At 44.0% G+C, this 20,449-nt stretch overlaps 2 long non-coding RNA genes across 2 annotated transcripts; one reads left to right on the top strand and one right to left on the bottom strand.

Annotated features, from left to right (window-relative positions):
• Positions 1 to 628: 628 nt before the first annotated feature.
• LOC310757544 lies at positions 629 to 9,852 on the bottom strand. Its single transcript, XR_014545313.1, has 3 exons — positions 9,810 to 9,852; positions 9,120 to 9,308; positions 629 to 728 (listed from the first exon to the last, which is right to left on the bottom strand). It is a non-coding gene; the product is annotated as an uncharacterized lncRNA (long non-coding RNA).
• LOC310757543 lies at positions 3,800 to 12,063 on the top strand. Its single transcript, XR_014545312.1, has 3 exons — positions 3,800 to 3,927; positions 5,228 to 5,323; positions 9,172 to 12,063. It is a non-coding gene; the product is annotated as an uncharacterized lncRNA (long non-coding RNA).
• The last annotated feature ends 8,386 nt before the right edge of the window (positions 12,064 to 20,449 follow it).

The following is a 20,449-nucleotide window of genomic DNA, read 5'->3' as shown; positions in this document are numbered from 1 at the left end:
CTGATTGGCAAGCCCAAGAGGCTTCATGGTTTGGACCACAGCACCACCTGCATTCCACCCACTCCAGTGCGGAAGAGTCATAGCTAGGTGAAAGTATGGGTTGCAAGCAGTTGAAACAAAGCAAGTATGTTAGAAGCTTTCATATAATGAAATGGCTTGACTTGATACAGCAGTTGCTAATTGGCACTATGATCGCTTAACTTTTTAATATTGGCTTGTTAAGTGTATCCTTTTTGGCATCTGGCAATATGTGCTTTCATTTCCCACAAATTCTAGCACCACGAAAAGTCACTTTCATTCTTTGCCTATGACATTGTATGGCTTCTGCCTTTGCAGCTCAGCAAATCTTCACTGAACACTAGATGGTGCTGCCTGCATTAAGATCTCACTTAATCAGTAATGTGACTTGCTTGATAGTTATCGGTAATGTAACACAATGTACTATGAGACCCAAGTATTTTCATCAAATTAAGTCATTTTGTTTCTAATGAAAGGTTCATAATGTGCAGTCCTAAGTGGGTAGTTGCAACATGCTGAATAGTAATGCTTAAAGAACCAAATGTTTCTCAATACCAGTGGCTTTGTTAAGAAAAGAATCCTGGTTAAGTACCATTATACTTTATACACTGATTCATCACAGTGCTTGTACAGTAAGGCAGCACCAGCAGTCCAGTACTTTGGGTGGGGTTGAAATGGATCTTCAGGGTACATCCTTTTTTCTGTGGCTGCTGAAATGAAAAGGGTAACATTGTCTTAGTTATCAGCCTTGGAAATAAGTGCTACTTAGGGTAACCCCCCTACCCCCCAAAAAAGATCTTCTGGACCCAAATTACTTGAAATGTCTATCCAAAAGATCATGACTTCACTCTGACATTCTCAAACTGAACTCAGTTTCATAATATAGCTCTACCTTTTCATCAGGGGTTACTAACCTGATTTTTGTCCAGGGCTGCATATTTCTAGGGCAGTGATGGAACACCTGTGGTCCGCCAAGGGCTCAAACATAAGATTTGGCTGTGTATATTGTGTAACCACAAAGGTGCAATTGCATCCAATCTGCAGAGATCCCTGAAGTAACTAATCTGATTGAGTAACATGACAGATTGGTATTAAACCGCTTCTGAAGGATGTGTGTTGAACATGTAAGATGCAGCTGGACACAATTTTCATGCATATGGAAAAAAGGAGGTTCTCGAGTCTAAATTACCTCACTGGAGCTGTTTCACTTGCACATAGGAATCGACAAGGCATGGAAGCTCTTAACGGTGGTTTGGGCCCTCTATTAAGTGAATATACTGCAACAGCAAATTTTCTCAACAGCTGTGCTACCAAAGAGCCAGCTTAGCTCAAAACTCTGGAAAACTTCCAAACAGCTGCTTCATATAAAAGATGTACACTTCATCTACTATGTCAGCTATTCTTAGTGAAGATTATATGGCCAAATTTCATGTGTGGAAAAACCCAGTTAGTTGCCGCTTTGATTCAGAGTAGTCGCACTAGAGTCAGTGTGGTGGAATGGTTAGTATGTTGGATTTTTATTTGGGGGAGGGGGGAGAGAGAGAGAGAACTTGAGTTTTGATTCCCGTTTGGCTCATTCAGTCATCTTGGATTAGACCAACAGAGTGACTAACCCGCCCCATTGGGAGACTGTGATACCATCGAATAACCATGAGTAATAAGTTTGCATCAACACACACAAATGGCTGGTGATCCAGGCCATGAATGTTGGGGGCAGGGGCCATTGTTCAGTGGTGGATGGTCTCTGACATCTCTATAAGCACCCAAGAGCAAGCTGGGAAAGGCTGTTGCTGAGCCCTTTGGAGCAATGGCTTCTCAAAAAGAAGGTGAATACTATCCACCCTGCTTCTTTACTATTTAGGCTTCTCCTGAAAGTATCTTAGTTTTCCCGAGAGAACCAAAACCTGGAAACTGTATAATAAACAGCAAACTAATTTTTGCATGCTTTTTTGAGAGTAGAATTCAAGAGCTTGATATTAAAAAACACACGCACAAATGCAGCTGTATACCCATGCTTCAATTTGCATAATAAATCATTATTGTATTAACACACTAATATCTGCAGGCGCATCCTAATTTCCTCCAAAGCCCTAATGTAGCAAGTGCTACTCTGAGCATAGATCCCCACTTAGATTAGATGGAGGCTGTCTTTGGATATTCCAAAGTGTTGGTTAGAGAGACCCTCGGGAGGGCATGTTTTCAAAAATCAATTAACCCTCAGAAACCTCATTTAGATAACAAAGCAGATGCTATTAATCCCATAGTTATGCCTATGTACTCTGGCATTAGATGAATTAGATATGCAGGTGAAAGCCAAAAGAATACTGCAGCAGTTTGCTCATGGGCAAATCTAATCTTGTTCTGATTTTCTGTTTGTCTCAGCCTTGACCTGCACTCTTCCAAAAGGGATGCTTTTATATTTGTGGGTAGCTTGCTTCCAGCAGTGCCCAGTTTTGGCTACTGTGTGGACAACCAGCATAATGATCATTTAGAACATTTTGGAATGGATTATATAATTATATAAATCCTCCACATAGAGTATCTCAGTAATCCTTACAGCAAGTTTGTAAGGTATTTTTTTTATCCCTGTACTTACAATAGATGGGCTGAGGCATTGGGAGAGATGCCTAGTTTGTCTAGGGCAGAGTGGGACTTGCATTGGGGCCTTCCCAGATGACATTCCTAGCCAATATTCTGTGGCACCAACACTTAAGAACCGATATGTACCGGTACTTGAAGGCGGGGATGCAAAACTGGCAGCCTACGCAGTGGCGGACCTTGAGGTCTCAAATTTCAGCAGCGCCCAGATTCAGTGTCCCCTGCCTCTTGCCTTCCATCCTCCATCATAGTTGAAGAGGCCCCTTCAGCGCCATCTCAGCTTGGCACCCAGTGCAACCGAACCAGTTATGCTCCCTTAAATCGGTCTCTGACCTAAGGGGTACATGTGGCCGTTGGCCTAATTTCAAGTAGGTAGTGAGGATGGGGAAGGGGGGAGGTATCATGTGGACCCCAAAAATCATCAAAGAAAATGCAGACAGAAAAAACCTCTGCTTTAGATTATTCAGTTCTCTGTGGTTCATCTTTTGTTTCTGATAATATAAAGGTTAGAGACCTAAAAATATGAGGATCCTGGTTATGCCTGTTTTTATTAAGCAGAGGCCCCCAAATTATTATCTGCGAATCACTGATGGTTTGTACAGCTAATAGTTTTGTATTGGGTGCTATTTTCAACCAGAGTGTCTCCTCACAAGAATACCTCCCCACCAGTGCAGCTTTCCTCCTGAAACCTGGCAGGATTCAGACCCAAAGGAAGGGTGCCATTGCCTGCAAATTTCAGCCAATTCTATCAAAATTAAATATCTAGATGTCTCCTTAAAAAAAAAAGATTTACCATGCATAGCACAAAAGTTTCTGAACCTATTTGTCTGCAATTTGGCAGGCCTTAACCACTCCAGAAGGGATAATATGCCTGCAAATTTCATCCACCTGAAAAGGAAACAAGGTGATAGCTGTATTTAACTTTCCCAGTAGGTTGTAAAGTTCCCATGGCTTGTGAAGAAGACTTGGGCAGCCCCTGAGCTGAACAGGGCTGGGCAGCCCGTAAAGCACTTCAGACTGAGGTGGGTTGTTTTCCTAATTGCTTTAAACTGAATTTTGTGGTTGGCGCACACCCGTGGCCTGCAGTGCTTCCTGCTGGTAATGCTTCACTGCGGTGCAGCACTGTGTTCACCAGATGGCAATGTTGCACAAAGCTTGCAAGCATGAAGCGCAGCCTGCCTGCTCTACACTTCAGCGGAGCCGGAGGAGTTGAAATGCATGACGAGGCTCAGGCGAGGTCTTGTGGGCTGCAACTGCTGTCTAATCTTCAGGCATAGCTTTGGGATTGGCTTTGGATCATGTGGGATGTGAGTGAAAGCTCTGATGCGCGGAACGCAAAGGGGCTCGTGTTCTCAACCGCATTGTGAAATCCTCTGTGGCAACTTGTGGCGCACTTTAGTGGAGCGGCACTGGGTAATGCCCACGCATAAACACTGCAGAAAGCTGCTGCTAGGAGCGTTGAGGACAAAAATCTGTGATGAGCCCATCCAACCTGGTCTGAAGGGAAAATGGCTGGTAGGAGAGGAAGATGTAAACATATATGTGAACCCACGCTTAGCTTCAATAGCAGAGAGCCCCAATTAAGCTTAATTCAACTGTCTGAAGAGTGGGGTGGGGAGTTGTGACAAGTGTTGAGCAATGGCAAAAGAGTGCTCAGCACTGAGACAGGCAGGCTGCTCCTTAGCATGGCTGTCAGTGTGCCAGAACCTTGATCAATAGTGGTTACAATGCATACAGTACATTGAATGTGTATTAGAGATATTTAATCCACATTAGAATCCACCAGACATTTAATCCACATTAGAATCCCCAAAGAATCCTGGGAACTGTAGTTTGTGAAAGGCGCAAGGCTTGTGGTTCAGTGAAGGGTAAACTACCGTTTCCAGGATTCTTTGCAGAATACATGGTGTGGATCCCCTACGTTTGCCCCATGACATTGTGGACATGGAACTGGAATCATATGGGCAAGGGGGAACGGGCTCCTTTTGAATGCCTAGAAAACAAAAGGGGCAGTGTAACGCCTATTCCTACAACAGACTGCGGAGAGGATAAGTTTGAGTGTGGAAGCTGGGAAATGGCTGGGGAAGGAAGATAAGGCAGAGTAGACATTAAGTGGAGAAGGCAGAAAGAATGAAAACTGAGAAGTAGATATACGGTACTTCAGAAAGTGGAGGAAGGCCAAAGACCAGCAATAGAAATTATTAGGATGAACACTATCAAGAAGGGGGATTAATTTTGCGTTTAAACAAGCATGCTTTTTAACCAGGTCAGTTATGCTGTTTACTGTGAGCAGCATTTTCAAGGGCAAATAGCAGCCAGGCAGGGGCAATTCTCAGCAGCAAACCTGTGCCAGTTGGTGGGTTTCCAAGCTTCTCAAGCGCTTTTTCTTTAACATTAAATACAACCAGGCTCAGGAACCTTTCTTAAACACAAGAATTATATTGTGTCTGGTTGGCTGTGGGAGAGCCTGTCTGTTTATCCATAACTGAGGACCACAGAAAGCCAGAGCTGTGCACCTAGAAGTCCTGGAAACACAGTGCCAAATCTACAAAATTAGCCACAAGGGCAACCAGTCTACCATACCACCAACCTCCCACTCTCCTGCAGGCAGGCCAGAGACACCTGTAAAGTTGCAAATAGAGTCTGGATGGAAGGAGGAGTCTTCTTACTGGTGGACTGGGCAGAGATAGCCATGTCATATAGCAAAGTAAGGTAGTGTATTCTGAATGTTGTTATTACTGAGTGGAACCTCTTTCCCTGCCACAGTAACTCATTTGTCTTTCTTCCTCTCCCATCCGCCTGGGTCCCATGCATTACACAGACTCACAAACGTGGGGGGGGGGGCAATCCAGAGAGAGGGAAGAGTCACAAAGCATAGATTTCACAGAATCGTACAGTTGGAAGCGACCCTGGGGATCATTTAGTTCAACCCCCTGCAATGCAGGAATATGCACCTGTCCCTTACAGGGACTGAACCTGCAACCTTGGCAATATCAGCACCATGCTCTAACCAACTGAGTGCACCAGCCGAGTGCTACACTTTTAACATTTTTTGGGGGAGGAGGGAGGTGCTGGTACTGTGTACCCTTGAGTACCCTCAGAAAAAAGCACTTACTGCAGCAGTGTCCACATTGCCGCCACCCTAACCTGCCACCCAGGATCTATGTCCTCTTTTGCTCTCTCCCCCTCAATCTGAGCCTGCAGAAACATCCAAAGCCTCCTGCTTTTTCAGGGCAGTTATTTTCCAAGGCTTCCCTGGGTCAGGTTTCATCTGGCTCAAGCTGTCTTTCTCCCACAGTTTCCCCCCTTTGTGCCTTTCTTGGCTCTGGGTGGTTCTTCTCTAGAACAACTGACAAATCACTCTGGCAATGACATCATCACCTCAATGGATTCTGTGTTGTTTTCTTTCTTTTTTTAAGAATGTAGTTTTCTTTACAAATAAGAGGCTTTGCTAATTAATGGGATTTGGAAGACTGGATTAAGGACAAGAAGTTCTTGGTGCATTCATGCTGCCAGGCCCCATATACGTGGGTAGACTTTTATGGGCAATTGTGTGTGTGTGTGTGTGTGTGTGCGCACACGCGCGTATTGATGTCTTTCTTCTTTCCAAGATTTCTATCCGTTTTAGCCCTTTTTACTTTCTCACTTTAGAACCTTGCATTGCGCACAAACTCCAGGGGAGAGTCATGGTCACACAACCTCGCGTCGTGACTCAACGTCCCGTACATTTGTTAATTGATTTAAACGCATGCCAGTTCTAAGTTGTATCTAAGTACAGCAAGGAGTACAGCCTCTTAAACTGAAAAAGAGGCAGTTCCTTTCTTGCTTTTTAAAATAACCACGCTGTTACTTCCTTTGGGGTTTGCCTTTTCCGCTCGTCATATGCATCAGCGTATCAGGATATGTTTTCTGAGCAGCACTCTGCTAAAAACCAAAGCGCAAATGGAAAGAATCGCTGTGATCTTTTCAAGCGCTGCGGTGGCCACCTGATGCAGTCTCCTCACCACAACATCTGTCTCCTTCCAGATGTGTCAGACAGAAACCCTCCTTGCAGCACATTGGGGACATGAGGGACAGTAGAGGATTAGACTCTCAGGGTTGTGGGTTCAAGGCCTCCCCCCCCCCCCAGATTCCTGCATTGCAGCGGCTTGGGCCACATGACCCTCATGGTCCTTTCCAACTCTACAGTTCTGTGATTTCTCCCCACATTTCTCCAGAGGGGGGTCTTCCACCTTGCATTCAATCACAGAGAAGATTGGCAGCAGTAATGTTTTTGAATACCCATTGCTGGAAACCACAGGGTCCTGCTTTCTGGTTTCCCACAGGAATTCTGCAGTGCTGCTGTCCTAGGATGGCCTCACTGTACATGCACTTTTTTCCCTAATACAACCTAACATGACACAACCTACCACAACGCTCCTCATGTGATGTTACACTTCTGTATGGGTAAATTTATTTATTACTGAGTAAAGTTTTGAAAGCAAGCCTGAGTACTGAAAGGTTGTGTATTGTTGTTGTTTAGTCGTTTAGTTGTGTCCGACTCTTCGTGACCCCATGGACCAGAGCACGCCAGGCACTTCTGTCTTCCACTGCCTCCCGCAGTTTGGTCAAACTCATGCTGGTAGCTGCGACAACACTGTCCAGCCATCTCACCCTCTGTCATCCCCTTCTCCTTGTGCCCTCCATCTTTCCCAACATCAGGGTCTTTTCCAGGGATTCTTCTCTTCTCATGAGGTGGCCAAAGTATTGGAGCCTCAGCTTCACGATCTGTCCTTCCAGTGAGCACTCAGGGCTGATTTCCTTAAGAATTTCCTTAAGAATGGATAGGTATGATCTTCTTGCAGTCCATGGGACTCTCAAGAGTCTATTATGTGTATTAGTGGGGGAAATTGCAGAGGAGAGAGCGGTCCTCAGAAATGCTTGGAAACTGGAAAGATTGTTATGTCATAGACTGTTGATCATCCCAAAGGGAAACACATTTCTTAGCCAGCCTGCTGTACAGAGCTTTGCTCCCCCCCCCATATATGTGATTTCATAGTCCTTGCATCCCCTCCGCAGTCAATGGAACAAAATCCCTGACCCCTTGAACTTTGGGAGGCAGGAGATAGAGTACTGCTCCAGTTCAGAAATTCTGGCCCCATCTCTAATTATTGCCACTCTTGATCTACATGGCTAGATAAGCACAATTGTTGAATGTTATGGTAAAATGATCTTTGTCTCAAAAAAAGCACAACTCCTTCCTTCTGCCAAATCCTGAAGGCACAATATCTTTGTTCCGAAGTTCAGCCTTGATTGCCAATCTCTAGCTACTCAGAAAAGAATGTTCTACTTAATTCCCCTCTAAAAGTTGCTCTTCGGAGCGAGCCTGAACTTTGAGTGCACCTGTGAAGGCGCCACTCGCCTGTGTTGCTGCTGGAAACTGTACAGATGGAGTCAAGGGAGGCGGCAGAAACCAGAGTGGGAAATTAAAAGGCTTCATTTCAGAGAGAGAAGGAGAGTTAGCCAGTGCCTTTGTCTCAGCATGAAAAGAGGCACTTGTAGGGCTATTGCTGGTGCCTTGTTTCCTGCGAGTTCAACTTCCAAAATAAGGCTTGAATTCTATGAGCAGGGATTCCAGAGTCTGCAAGTGGAACCTATTAGAGAAAGGGCCTGTGCTTTGCTCTCATGGATTCTGCCCTTGAGTTGCAGCTTTTCATTGACTTCCCAAAGGATTTGGAATCTTTTGTGGAGAGAGATGGCGACGGCGATGAAGGAAGCGATTGACCACTGCTGTTGGAAAGATAATCGTGGAAGAGACTCAAGCCCCATAAATATGGCCAGGCAGCACCATTGGTGTTTCTGCTTTTATTGCCCATATATAGCTTTCTGGAACATTAGGAGAGTTATAACTCCACTCTAGTTATAATCACATCATAGAGAGAATGTTGCTGTGGACTAGTTCCTTGATCATTGTTTAAGCCCATTTATTTCATGTATTGTTATGGTGTTGTGGGTCACTTTGGGCAGGACCCAGGAGGTAGCATGGTGAATACAATAAAAATAAAAACATTTTGTCAAATCACAGTCTATATTATGTTTCAAAAACAAGTGAACATCATGGGGGGTGGGCTTGAATATTAATTCCACCTTCCTTTGAGGAGCTACATTCCGAACCATGTACAGTGGTACCTCGGGTTACAGACGCTTCAGGTTACAGACTCCGCTAACCCTGAAATAGTACCTTGGGTTAAGAATTTCACTTCAGGATGAGAACTGAAATTGCGTGGCGGCGGCACAGCGGCAGCGGGAGGCCCCATTAGCTAAAGTGGTACCTCAGGTTAAGAACAGTTTCAGGTTAAGAATGGACCTCCAGAACGAATTAAGTTCTTAACCCGAGGTACCACTGTAGCATGAAACAGATCATGACTGCATTTCCCTTTCTGATTCTTTTTCTGTGTAACTTGGAAGAAGATGAATGCTGTAGCTTGTTATTATTTAATAGGTTACAGTTTTAGAGCATTTACCTGCCAGTTTCAACTTGCTGAGATTAAAGTTATTGACATCTTTGCTCTCTAGGGTTGGGGTTTTCTGTGGCCTTGTTCTGAGTCCTGAGTAACGATTACACTGTTATCTCAAAAGCACCGTGCTGATCCATCACAACCTTTTCACATGCCCGGCTGTAACTGCTGGCAAAGCCTGGAAGGCACCAAGGCCTAAATGAAGGTAATAAAAGTTTTACATTTGCAAGAAAGAACTCTGTTTTCCTTCAGTTACAGCTTAGCTCTCTTCTCTCCTCCCTTTCAAAGCATGTACGTCACTCCCCATACTTCATTCCTGTTATCTTTAATTATCGCCTTTCCAACCTGTCTTATCTCTTCTTCTCCCCTGCACCTTCCATCTCAATTCATGTGCACTCACAGCTTACCTGCTGCAGTCCACTTAAAGCACCCTGTGAGTTAGACTGCAATCCTAGCCTCACTTACCTGTGAGCAAGCCTGATTTAATTCCATAGGACTTAGTGCTCAGTGGGCATGGTTAGAATTGCACTGTAAGTCTGAGAAACTTGGGCTGAGGCAAATGTGTTATTGGCTCCATTTGAGCGACAACTCAAAGACTGTAGCCCAGCTTGAGGGCATGTGCTTGTTCATCTTTCTAGCTGCTTTTTCAACAAGGCTGGTGTGGGGTGCAATATAAACTTCAACATACCTGCTTACCTTCTTGTTCTTGCATAAATTCTCCACTCCTCTCTTAACTGTGGTGAAGGGCAAAGGTCAGCTCCAGTCTCAAGCACACTTAATACTAACCAGGGTTCCTCATTCAACCAGGATTTGAAACGGCATTTTAACACTGAGTTCACGTCCAAATTAGACAGGAATGCTGGACTGCATTAACTGCTCTTAAGGTCAGTGCCTTATGTGAGAGGTGAAAGAGGTCACATTCCAGAAGCAAGTTCTAGGTATTTTGGCAGCAGTTGAGAGGGAGGTTTATATCTGCGCTGCCCCTTTGTATCCTTTTGCTGCCACACAGGCCAGCACAGCTATCCTTCCAGAGTTTGTCCAATATTTACACTAGGGAGAATAACGTGGGTGTCTGTTTTTCATAATAAGCTGGTAACTTCAGTTCAGAGTAAATGAATGACCCATGCCAAGCAGGATTAGTTAACAGCTGAGTGAACTACAGACCCAAGTCTTGTGAATGCCAAAAGAGTGTTGTAGTCATTTAGCCCTGTTGGCTGAAGTTCAGTTCGTCAATAAACAAAGTCCAACGCCACTCATTTTATCTCACTGTAGATTAGGCTTCTCTTTGACATTGCTCCAAAATACAGAGATTTGCCTTCTTTGGAATCTGGTATGTCAGCGATAAAAAATATTGATGGGTATCCAAATATTATGGTGACGTTGGTCATTCAAAATGCACCTAAACAACAAGAACTTAAAGGAGCCTGCGTTCGACACACAGCTGCATCATATATATCTATATATGCCTTTACCAAAATCAGTTCTGAAATTGCCACATGGCACGGCAATGTTATGCAGTGTGGCACTGTTATTTTGTCGAGTTGCACAAGGAAAGGACAGCTCACGCAACTGGTCTTTCCCTTCCCTACTTCCCCCTTGCAGCCCCATATAATTCCTTCCCCCAAAGCCTCTCCTCAGGGTGGGAGACTATCTGATGGGGCTGGCCCACCCAGGAGGCAAGGTGAGGCAACTGCCTCAGGTGGCAGGTTCCACAGGAGGAGCAGCTCTGGCCTCTAAGAAATACATCACCCATTGCTGCTGCCACTGTCACAGTAGCGATGCTCCTCAGAGGCCAGACCTGCCTCCTCCTAGGCAACCCCCCACCATGTCATTTCCACAAAGATCTCTTGGCAAATAGAATACACTTCTGGGGCAAATGGTGGGGGCTGCCTTCTGGGTCTCCTGAGCTCTGCGCCCACCCAGCGTGATTCAGAGTGCCCCCCATGACCTTTGATCCCCACTTCAGCCTGCAGGGAAGGATGATTTGCCCCTCCCCCATTTATGATGTTGATCGTCTTCCCTGACTTGGGGGGATGGCGCCATTTTGTGGTTCACTTCAGGTGCCAAAAGGGCTTGGGCCAGCCCTGCTTTCTGAACATTATAGGCTGCATCTTATCAAGCTGCTAAGGGTTGGAGATTGCCCAAAATCAAGTGGGAGAATTTTGCACTTGGATACAGCCCATAGTGTGCTTTTTCTGTTTGGTTTTTACCTGACCATTTTGTTGTGCTGGTGCAGTGCCATGATTTTATCCACTGTTTTGTTTTTCTGTCTGTCTTTTTTTCTGTTGGTGGTTGTACTTTGCAAGTTGCTATTTTAAAAATACTGTTTTAATTATTTCAATTTTGTTATTCTCGTGAACCGCTTTGAGAACCTCGCTGCTTGAAAACATGGCATGCTCTGAAGAAATAAACATGCTGCTTTTCAAGGAAGTCAATTCATGCCATTCACCTGTTAATCATCAAGTGTACGCTCATCAAGTACTACAGAGAAACTGCACGATGTCCTTGGATAAGAAGACAGGAAGCTGCCTCTTTCTTCAGCTCAGATTATTTGTCCGTCTATCACGGTGTTGTCTCCTCTGACTCATGATGGATCACTAGCTGCTCCCACATAGGCCTTCCCCATCACCTACTGCCCGATTCTCTGTTTAACTGGCGATGCCAGGATTTGACCCAGGAGCTTCTACAGTGCAACACAAGTGCTCCCTCACTGAGCTATGCTCCATAGGAATCAAGCCCAAGGGTTAGATGCATTATCTATGTACTATTAGCATATATGTCACAATTTGTTCTCCAGATTATGGGAAGGTGCCAGAAGCAATGAAACTTGTCCCCGGCTCCTACTTGGCCCCACTTCAGTCCTCCAGGCACTGCCTGTCTCTATAGAGACAAGGGCTAAAAAACTGATAATGTGACTTTTCTATGCACGCATAATGGAAAATGGTTGCAACTGAGCTTAAGTTCATTTAACTGGAGATACTGGGGATTGAACCTGGGACTTCTGCGTGTCAAGCATGTGCTCTATCTCTGAGTTTTTTCCTTCTAGCATCCCATAGTATGCAGCATTATACTGACCAAATCATTATGCAGTAATACAAAGCAGTGACGTATTCACTGAGTCTGCATCTGTATAGTTTCTGGCCTAGGATGGTATCAGCTCATCCTTCAGGGATAAAACAAATAGCCAACCCATTATTGGAAATGCTACTTAAATGATGCATTAACAGCAGCCTTCTTCCCATCCTTAAATCCTAAAACGGGCAAGGAGAGGGAAGCATCTTCAACCTCTTAACAGTCCCACAGACTGGAATTAGTACCTGTTAGATCAAATTGCTCAGATTTTCTGGCTAAGAGGCTCAATTCCCACACCACATGTATCCCAGATGTTTCTTTTCAGCCGTACATTTCTCTCCTGCCACAAGCTCAGAAGCTCCCAATTTAGACACTTCAGGCTTGTTCCTGCTCTCTCTCTCTCTTTGTCAGTTTACATATGATTAAAACCTGTGGGATTTTTTTTAGCATCTCTCTCCCACACCTTTTCTAATCCTAAAAGAATTCAGCCTCTGTATGAGTCCTGTAAAACCATTGTTACAACCAACTTCTTTCAGAAGCGTGAGTCATGCTGCTCACCATCACACCGACATTTCTCAATCCCATCCCACATTGCCGCTTTTAGACACTGGAGTGACTCCACCAACATTGTTCTGCTGTCAGGTTCCGCTGGATCTGTGACACCTTCAGGTTTTGGGGGGACTTCACCTGAAACGCCCTCAGTAGACTTGCCTCCTCTTCCTCTTACCACCAGATTGGGCTCTTCTCCTCATAACTGTCATAGCTGCCCATTTTCTTGCCCTGTTTCTGTAAGCAGGGGCAAATCTGCTATGAAGCGAATCCCAGAGGGACCCCAGAAGTGACTTTACTCCATACTGCACTTTTTTTAAATCATTTTTTGTTGTGTATATTTCAACAATCCCAAAGCTTGAGCGTCAGCAGCACAGATGTTGTAAAGGTTGTTGTAAACAACTCCACTGAAGAAGATAACAGTGGTTACCCAGACCTTGTTGCTGGTTGCAAAGCGGGGCCCAAAACCGTTCAAGCTTCTTCTTTTTTATATAGTTTATTTTTGGGGGGTTTTAGTTTCCAATCACAAAGGAAACAAGCAAGATATAATCAATAAATCTCCTTTGACTTCTCTCCTCCCCTTTCATGGGTCCTTATGTCATCCTCTTCTCCTGCATCTCATCTGTTACTCCAGTTCCATCAAATAATAATAATAATAATAATAATAATAATAATAATAATAATAATAATTTCTTATCCCCCCGCTTATCTGGCTTGGTTTTCCCAGCCACTCTTTAATTAAAATTTTTAATTAAAACAGAGTCCAACTTTTAGCTACAAGTGTCATATCAATCCTCCTAATAATTTTACTTGTTTACAATATTTTTTGAATAAATTATATATTTTCCCCATTCCTTATTAATATTTTGGTCTTCCTGGTTCTTAATTCTTCCGGTCAGTTTTGCCATTTCTGCAGAGTCAATCAGTTTAGTTTGCCATTCTTCCCTGGTAGGAACTGTACTGTACTTTCTTCTCAGCCATAACAGTTGAAGTTTCAGGGCCCTCAAAATGTAGGTCCACCACTGCCTTTAAGCCCAATCCACATCACTGCCCAGGAGGGGAGAGGACATGGCTAGTGGAGAATGCTGCTCCATCTTCTTCCACCTATGAGTGCTTGCATGCCGGAAGAGGGCAGGTGAGCAGACAGAGACAAGGAGGAGGAGCCAAGAGGTTTAGGAGAGCTGGCACTGGGCCACTGGTGGCGTGTGGGCCTCGGCTGTCGCCCAGTGATGCCACCCCCCAAAGCCAGCCAGGTTCTGGATCTCAAGTGGTGTAGCCAGAGTCAATGAGTTGATGAGAAATTGCAGGGGAATGTTACCAACACGGTTTAGGGACTGGTGCTCAAGCATCTGAACAAGACATGAAAAGAGGGGTTTAAAAACATTGTATGGTTTTTTTTAAAAAAGGAAATTAAGATTGAAATTTTTTAGGTCTGTTTTGATTTGGAAACATTCTATATTTTTTAAAAAACAACAACATGTATTTAAGGCAGAAAGATGGCCAAAATGCAAAATACTGCCTCTAAGTTGAGAGTTTATGCAGCTGTTCAGTTGTGTGGTATTTACTCCAGGATTAAATTTAAGCTTTACCCAAGGGGAATGGCCATCTGTCCACATGTTATGCTAGAGGTATCCTACGGTTACTCCTTCAAACCTTTTCCTTCACTTAATCATTTCTAGTTGTTGGCTCGGAGCCTTAGAGTCAGAATGTGTTTATTTGTTTAGAACAATTCTAACCCTTCTTTCATTATAACATTTATGTGGCCCCATGCAAACATTAGATCAAGCATCCAGTTGCTTTTTGTGTGCGTCCACACATAGCATGTGTACGTGGTGAAGGGACAATTCCGGGCATGCCATTTTGTTAATGATCTTTTCTTAATAAATAACTTATTTATTTATAAAGCAGTTCTCTCTTTTAACCTTGTTTTTTAAGGCAGAGAAAAAGTATTTAAAAGATCAGACACACACACACACACACAGTGTTAAAATGCCATTGTATCATGCAGCAGCAGAGGGAGAGGTGAGAAGCAGGACTATTCCATTGGCTCTGCTGAAAAACAGTTCCATCAGGTTTTTCTTCCAGTAGGCATTGTGGCGCTGTGGTCTAAACCACTGAGCCTCTTCAGCTTGCTGATCAGAATGTCAGCAGTTCGAATCTGTGTGTTGGGGTGAGCTCCCATTGCTCTGTCCCAGCTCCTGCCAACCTAGCAGTTCAAAAGCACACCAGTGCAAGTAGATAAATAGATACCACTGCGGCAGGAAGGTAAATGGCCTTTCCGTGTGCTCTGGCACTCATCACAGTGTCCTGTTGTGCCAGAAGTGGTTTAGTCATGCTGGCCACATGACCTGGAAAGCTGTCTGTGGACAAATGCGGGCTCCCTTGGCCTGAAAGCAAGATGAGCGCCACAACTCCATAGTTGCCTTTGACTGGACCAGGGGTCTTTTACCTTTTTACCTATCTGGCTAGAGCAAAGAAAGAGGCATTGGGAAGCAAAAGTTCTCCAAGAGGCTAGCAATTTTAGCTCTTCCTGTCCTCGAACTGTTGCCATTCCAGCGGGAATAATAAGAAAAAGAAAACTAGAACTTTGAATGGTAAGAACTAATGTCCCGAGTTGGCTTTCTTCCCCCAATTCCTTTTGTGCCATATCTTCTAGATCGTAAGCCTGAGGGAAAGGGCTGGTTAAAAAAAAAAAAAAAAAACTGGTTTGTGTGAGCCACTCTGGGAGGCTCTTAGATGACTATAAAACTGATTCGGATGAATAAATAGATTGGCACCAATCAGAAAGGCAGCATGTGATTTTTAATCCATTTTTAAACGAAACACTTTCATTTAAGCAAATATTCAGTGTGTGTGGTTTTTTTTAAAAAAAAAGGTGAAAAGGTATTCTAGTGCAAAATACAAGATCATTTTGTCTGTTTTTGTACAAAGCAAACACACTGATAAAATGGCACTGATGGGAAAGGTAATAGTGAACGCACCCCAGTGTTGATGCATTGCAATAAGTTCACCCACCTGTACATCTCTACACACTTCCAAACCACACCTCCTTAAAAAGATGGAAAAGTCACGCTAGGAATTTATATCTGGGAACATTGCGCATTCCCCCGCTCCATCCCCCAGTCAGATTTTATGGGGTCTGAAAAGAGGCATAAGAACCATGGGCAAAATGCAAGAGAATAATGTCATGTGGTTGGCCTGGTAAAAAGGAAGTTGTTATGTACTGAAGTTCTCGCACTGGGCCAGCAGGGGGATACTGTAGATAGTTTTCACTCAGGTCCACATATGCAAATAAGGGATTGAAAGTGACGTTCAGGGATTGGATAGTTACAGAAAATGGTTACTGTTGCATTGTAGTGGAGCTCTATATAAGCAGGCTGGCTGAACCCTTCAGTTCAGTTCTGTTCTGGCCTGTGAATAAACAAGAGCTGTTTGAAGAATCGCTGTGTCGTCTGATATGTTCACCCACAACTTAACAGAAGTGAACAAGAATGGCTGTCCCAGAGTGAACGCTTGGCTTCCTAGCTGTGCAGGCTGCTTCTGAACACAGAGTTTTATAACGTGAACATTGACTATGTCCCACATATATTGGGTAAAGGATGGGGCATACATGGCCCAAATAAAATAAACATGCAGCTCAAGCCTCCAGTTTCTGAATGCTCAGCACGAAGTGACTTGAGAGACTCCCTTTCTAATGCTCTGCTGCTTCTCCCATTAACTTTCACTCCCAGAGGATGTCTGTGGAACAGATGAAGATTTCATTAGCTAATATGTGCATCTGCATAATTTCATCTTGAAGGTTTCCTCTTTCTAAGTATGTGATCAGTGCCAATTCCTTAGTGGTCACCATTATCATATCTCTGATGCGAATAAAGATGATCAAGTAGTTACACGCACATCTAGATCAGGGACAAGGAACTTGTGACTCCCAGAAGTTGTTGGACTACAACTCCTGGCAGCCTCAGCTACCCTGGCCAATGGTCATGGATGATGGAAGTTGTAGTCTAGCCACATATGACGGGAGAGTAACAGGTTTCCTATCCCTGATCTAAAAGATCTTAATGGTGATTTGGCAGTTCTTAAGAGCTACCCAAAGCCTGGCTTGATGGATCAAATCCAGAACAATGATGTGTTCAGAAACAAGGAAGCAGGGTAACTTAAAAGTTCAGTTACTGATGATTTTTATATCTATATTTATATCATTAGTATTATTTTTTCACAAATGTTTGCTTTCAAAAGCCTGTATTTTTAATCATGCATTTTCATCTGTGATGCAAAACTGCATACATAAATTTGCACCTGGCACCCTGCATAGGGAGGTGGGAGCACCTGCCAGAGTGGGGCCTAGTGTGGAAGTGGCTGGGAGAGAGATAATCACCCCTCCTCTGCTATTTCATTTAAAATTGCAGCCTTCCAAGGGTGCTTTAAAATAAACCAAAAACCTGCCAGGGCTTCATTATATTACATTTTAGCATCTGTCTTGCCCCGTATCCTAAAGCTGCGTAAAACAGGCCCCACAGCTCCTGACACCATGATATCACCACAATATCTTCATGCTGGCCTAGAGTTTCCTCCGTATTTTTAATGGGCCAGTGAGATCAAGCAGCCCTGCTCTACTCCACAGGCCTCAGGCTCGCAAGCCAGGCAATTTCCCTCAGTGCGACCTTGAAGGAGTTATTGAATCCACAGGAATACTTTATACGGATTTTGACTGTAGGGAGGAAACAGCAATTATCAGTGGCATGGAATTAAAGTGTTATTGATTTACCTATTGCCTCCCATTCATTGAAAGCCCACCCTCAGCACAGCAGGGTCTTGCTTGGCTCAGCACATGCTTGGCTCAGCCCTTTTCTCTATTCAATCGGCGTCCACCACACAATCTTGTTCATGCCAGCCTCGTCGGCCGCCTTTGTTCGTGCTTTAGCGTCGCACTTCTCCCAGCACATCCGAGCGGCGGGGCGAGCATCCGAACCGGCCGTCATGTCAAGCCCTTCCTTTAAGAATGAAATTAACCGCGTGCGGCGCAAATGTTTCTGTGTCGACTCAAAGCGAGGATCTGACAAACAGGTGGACTGTTTGAAATGCCATTCATTTTTTAAAAAGCCAAGTTGCCAGTTTTTAATTTGCTTAGGTGTTGCACGGTGTTCTGCATGTGAGCTAATTTGCAGCTCTCTCTCACCTGTCAGGAAAAATGTCAGGATTTGAGTGTTCAGCGTTTGCAGGCTTCAGCTTTTGATGACCATGGGGATCTAGGAGGAGATATCAGTGAGGCAGAGAGGAGAGGGAATCGTTAGAAAAAGCACGTGTCTGTCATTGGCCATGAAAGTCACACGTCAAGCGTCCATCCTCGCTCCCCATAAAGTTTCGTACAACGTACCTCATCCTGAAGTCATTTACACAGTGTATTTACCCACTCCACATCACTGGCTGCTGTCAGTGGACAAACATGTGACAGAATGAGGCCAGGGAATGGAGGAAGATGAAACATACAAATATTCTCTGTGAAACAGACCAAAGGCCTATCTCCAGATTCCCATGGTGGCCACAAGCAGGACATTGGGTAGCCCATAAGCAGAAAATTAACGCAATAGACCTCCCACTGCAGCAGGGATTCAGAGGCATCTGGGAAGTCTGTCAATTTCAGTTTCTCTCACTTTCTCATTTTTCTAATGTTAAATTTAGTTTTTCATAGTTCTGCATCTCTCTGCTAATTTTTATTTAAACATCCCCCTGAAAATCCATTTGCATGTAGCATTTTAGTGCAAATGTTTTCTGGTATACATATTTTTGTACACCATTTTGCCTAATATACACATTCTTGCAGTACGTTTTTTAAATAATATTATGCATTTTTGTATATTCACTAATGCTTACATGTTTATCACCACATTATCTTAGTAAATACATTTATGTATACATTACCGGGCTGGAGAACTGCATTGCGAAATTCAGAGATGCACGAATTTTGAAGGGTGCCTACACTTTGGTTTGCATATTGTCTTGAAAAGCACTGGTTTTGTGGGCTCACCTTCAAACGTATCATGAATCAAATTCTTCCTCCACCTCTAGTGGTGGTATAAAGACTACTAGACATTGCACTAGGTGTTACAGAGTGGGAGAGGGGGACTTGGCACCAGCCTACCATTTTCATCAGCGGCCTGTGTTTCTTGTAACATTTAGCTCCACTGGAGCTCCTGGACTGGGGGAAAAGCAAGATGTCAAGCCTGGAAGTGTAGGTTTAGGACCCATTCATATGAAATCTTGTGAATGAATGACAGCAATGAAGAGGGTGGCGAAGGAAGAATTAGGTGCACTATCTTATCCTCGGCCTCATTTTTTGTTGGCACTTTGCATTTGCAAAGTGGGATTAAGAATGTCCAACTTATAAAATTGGTTTGAAGTTCAATTATATTAAGGTTAAGAACATAAGAGCCCTGCTGGCTCAGACCAGAGGCCCATCTAGTCTAGCATCCTGTTCTCACAGTGGCCAACCTAATACCCATGGGAAGTCCACCTGCAGGATCTGAGAACAACAGCACTCTGCCCACCTCTGTTTCCTAGCAACTGGTATTGAGAGGAATACTGCCTCTGACAGTGGAGGCTGTACATACCATTCTGGTTTGTAGCCATTAGTAGCTATCTTCTCCATGAAATTGTCTTATCCTCCTTTTTATGCACTACATCTTGTGGGAGCAAATTCTATAGTTCAGCTGTGTGCTGTTGCATCCAGAAAGACCTCATTTTATCTGTCCTGAAATTCCCAATATTCAGTACAATAGTTATTGTACTATTATTCTGTTTAGAGTATTGTTACAAAAGCCCAGCACCTGTCCCTCTTTCTGCCAAGCCATGGCAAGAGTGCATGGTATCTCAGGTGCCCACAAAGGGTCTCTGTCCCTTTTGAGAATAGCAGACATGGTGGAGGATGTTGTGCTTTAAGAAACAGGGTTTATTCGCCTATTTACACCTGCCATCTGCATGGAGGGGGTCCAGATCTTACAGCATGGTCCACAGCAATGCAGTCAGTCCTTCCTTCACCCTCACCAAGATGGACCTCCCATTTCTTCTTCCCAGAAGCCCCTTGCCCTCTCCCAGAGCAGTTTACCCTGGCAGACTTCCAAATCTCCAGTCTCTGGTCACACCTGAGACAAGGAATTTTTTACGACCTTCAATGGCTCTCTATTGTAATGCTAAGAGCTCTGTTCTTCCCTCAGCCTGCCAGACTGGTTTGCGTAAGGCAGTCCACAAATCCCCTTGCAGCTTATATTCTCCCTTCATATCACAACCCCCCCCCCCAAATCCTAGCATTAGTAATTGCTAGGGTTTAGGGGGATCCTCCCCCTATTTCTATAGCACCATCTCTAAATAAACTGACTACGAGATAAAGATGGTGAGCTATACATTGAAACTACTGTAGAAAATATTCGGAAGTGTGTTGTCATTCCATACGGTGTCCTGTATTTAGGCAGAAATCTATAATGCGGCGTTTCGGCAGCCAAACCATTCCTATCTAGATTTTCTCTGTGTTAAGAGTCTTTCTAATGTCTTTGCTGAGTCTGTTCTCCTACGAGAGCAAAAGCCCCCAGTAGAGGGAAGCATAGACATATTTGTTTGCACCAGCGACACTTTGCTTGATATAATAGTCACCCTTTATTACAGTCACCCTGTTTACAGGAATAACATATGTGGACAGAATGCCTGCTACAAAACAGTAA

This window comes from Podarcis filfolensis (assembly GCF_964270895.1).
Source record: "Podarcis filfolensis genome assembly, chromosome: 2".
Classification (NCBI taxonomy): Eukaryota; Metazoa; Chordata; class Lepidosauria; order Squamata; family Lacertidae; genus Podarcis; species Podarcis filfolensis.
The sequence above is the reverse complement of the archived record's forward strand: the minus strand, read 5'-3'. Positions and strand labels throughout refer to the sequence as shown.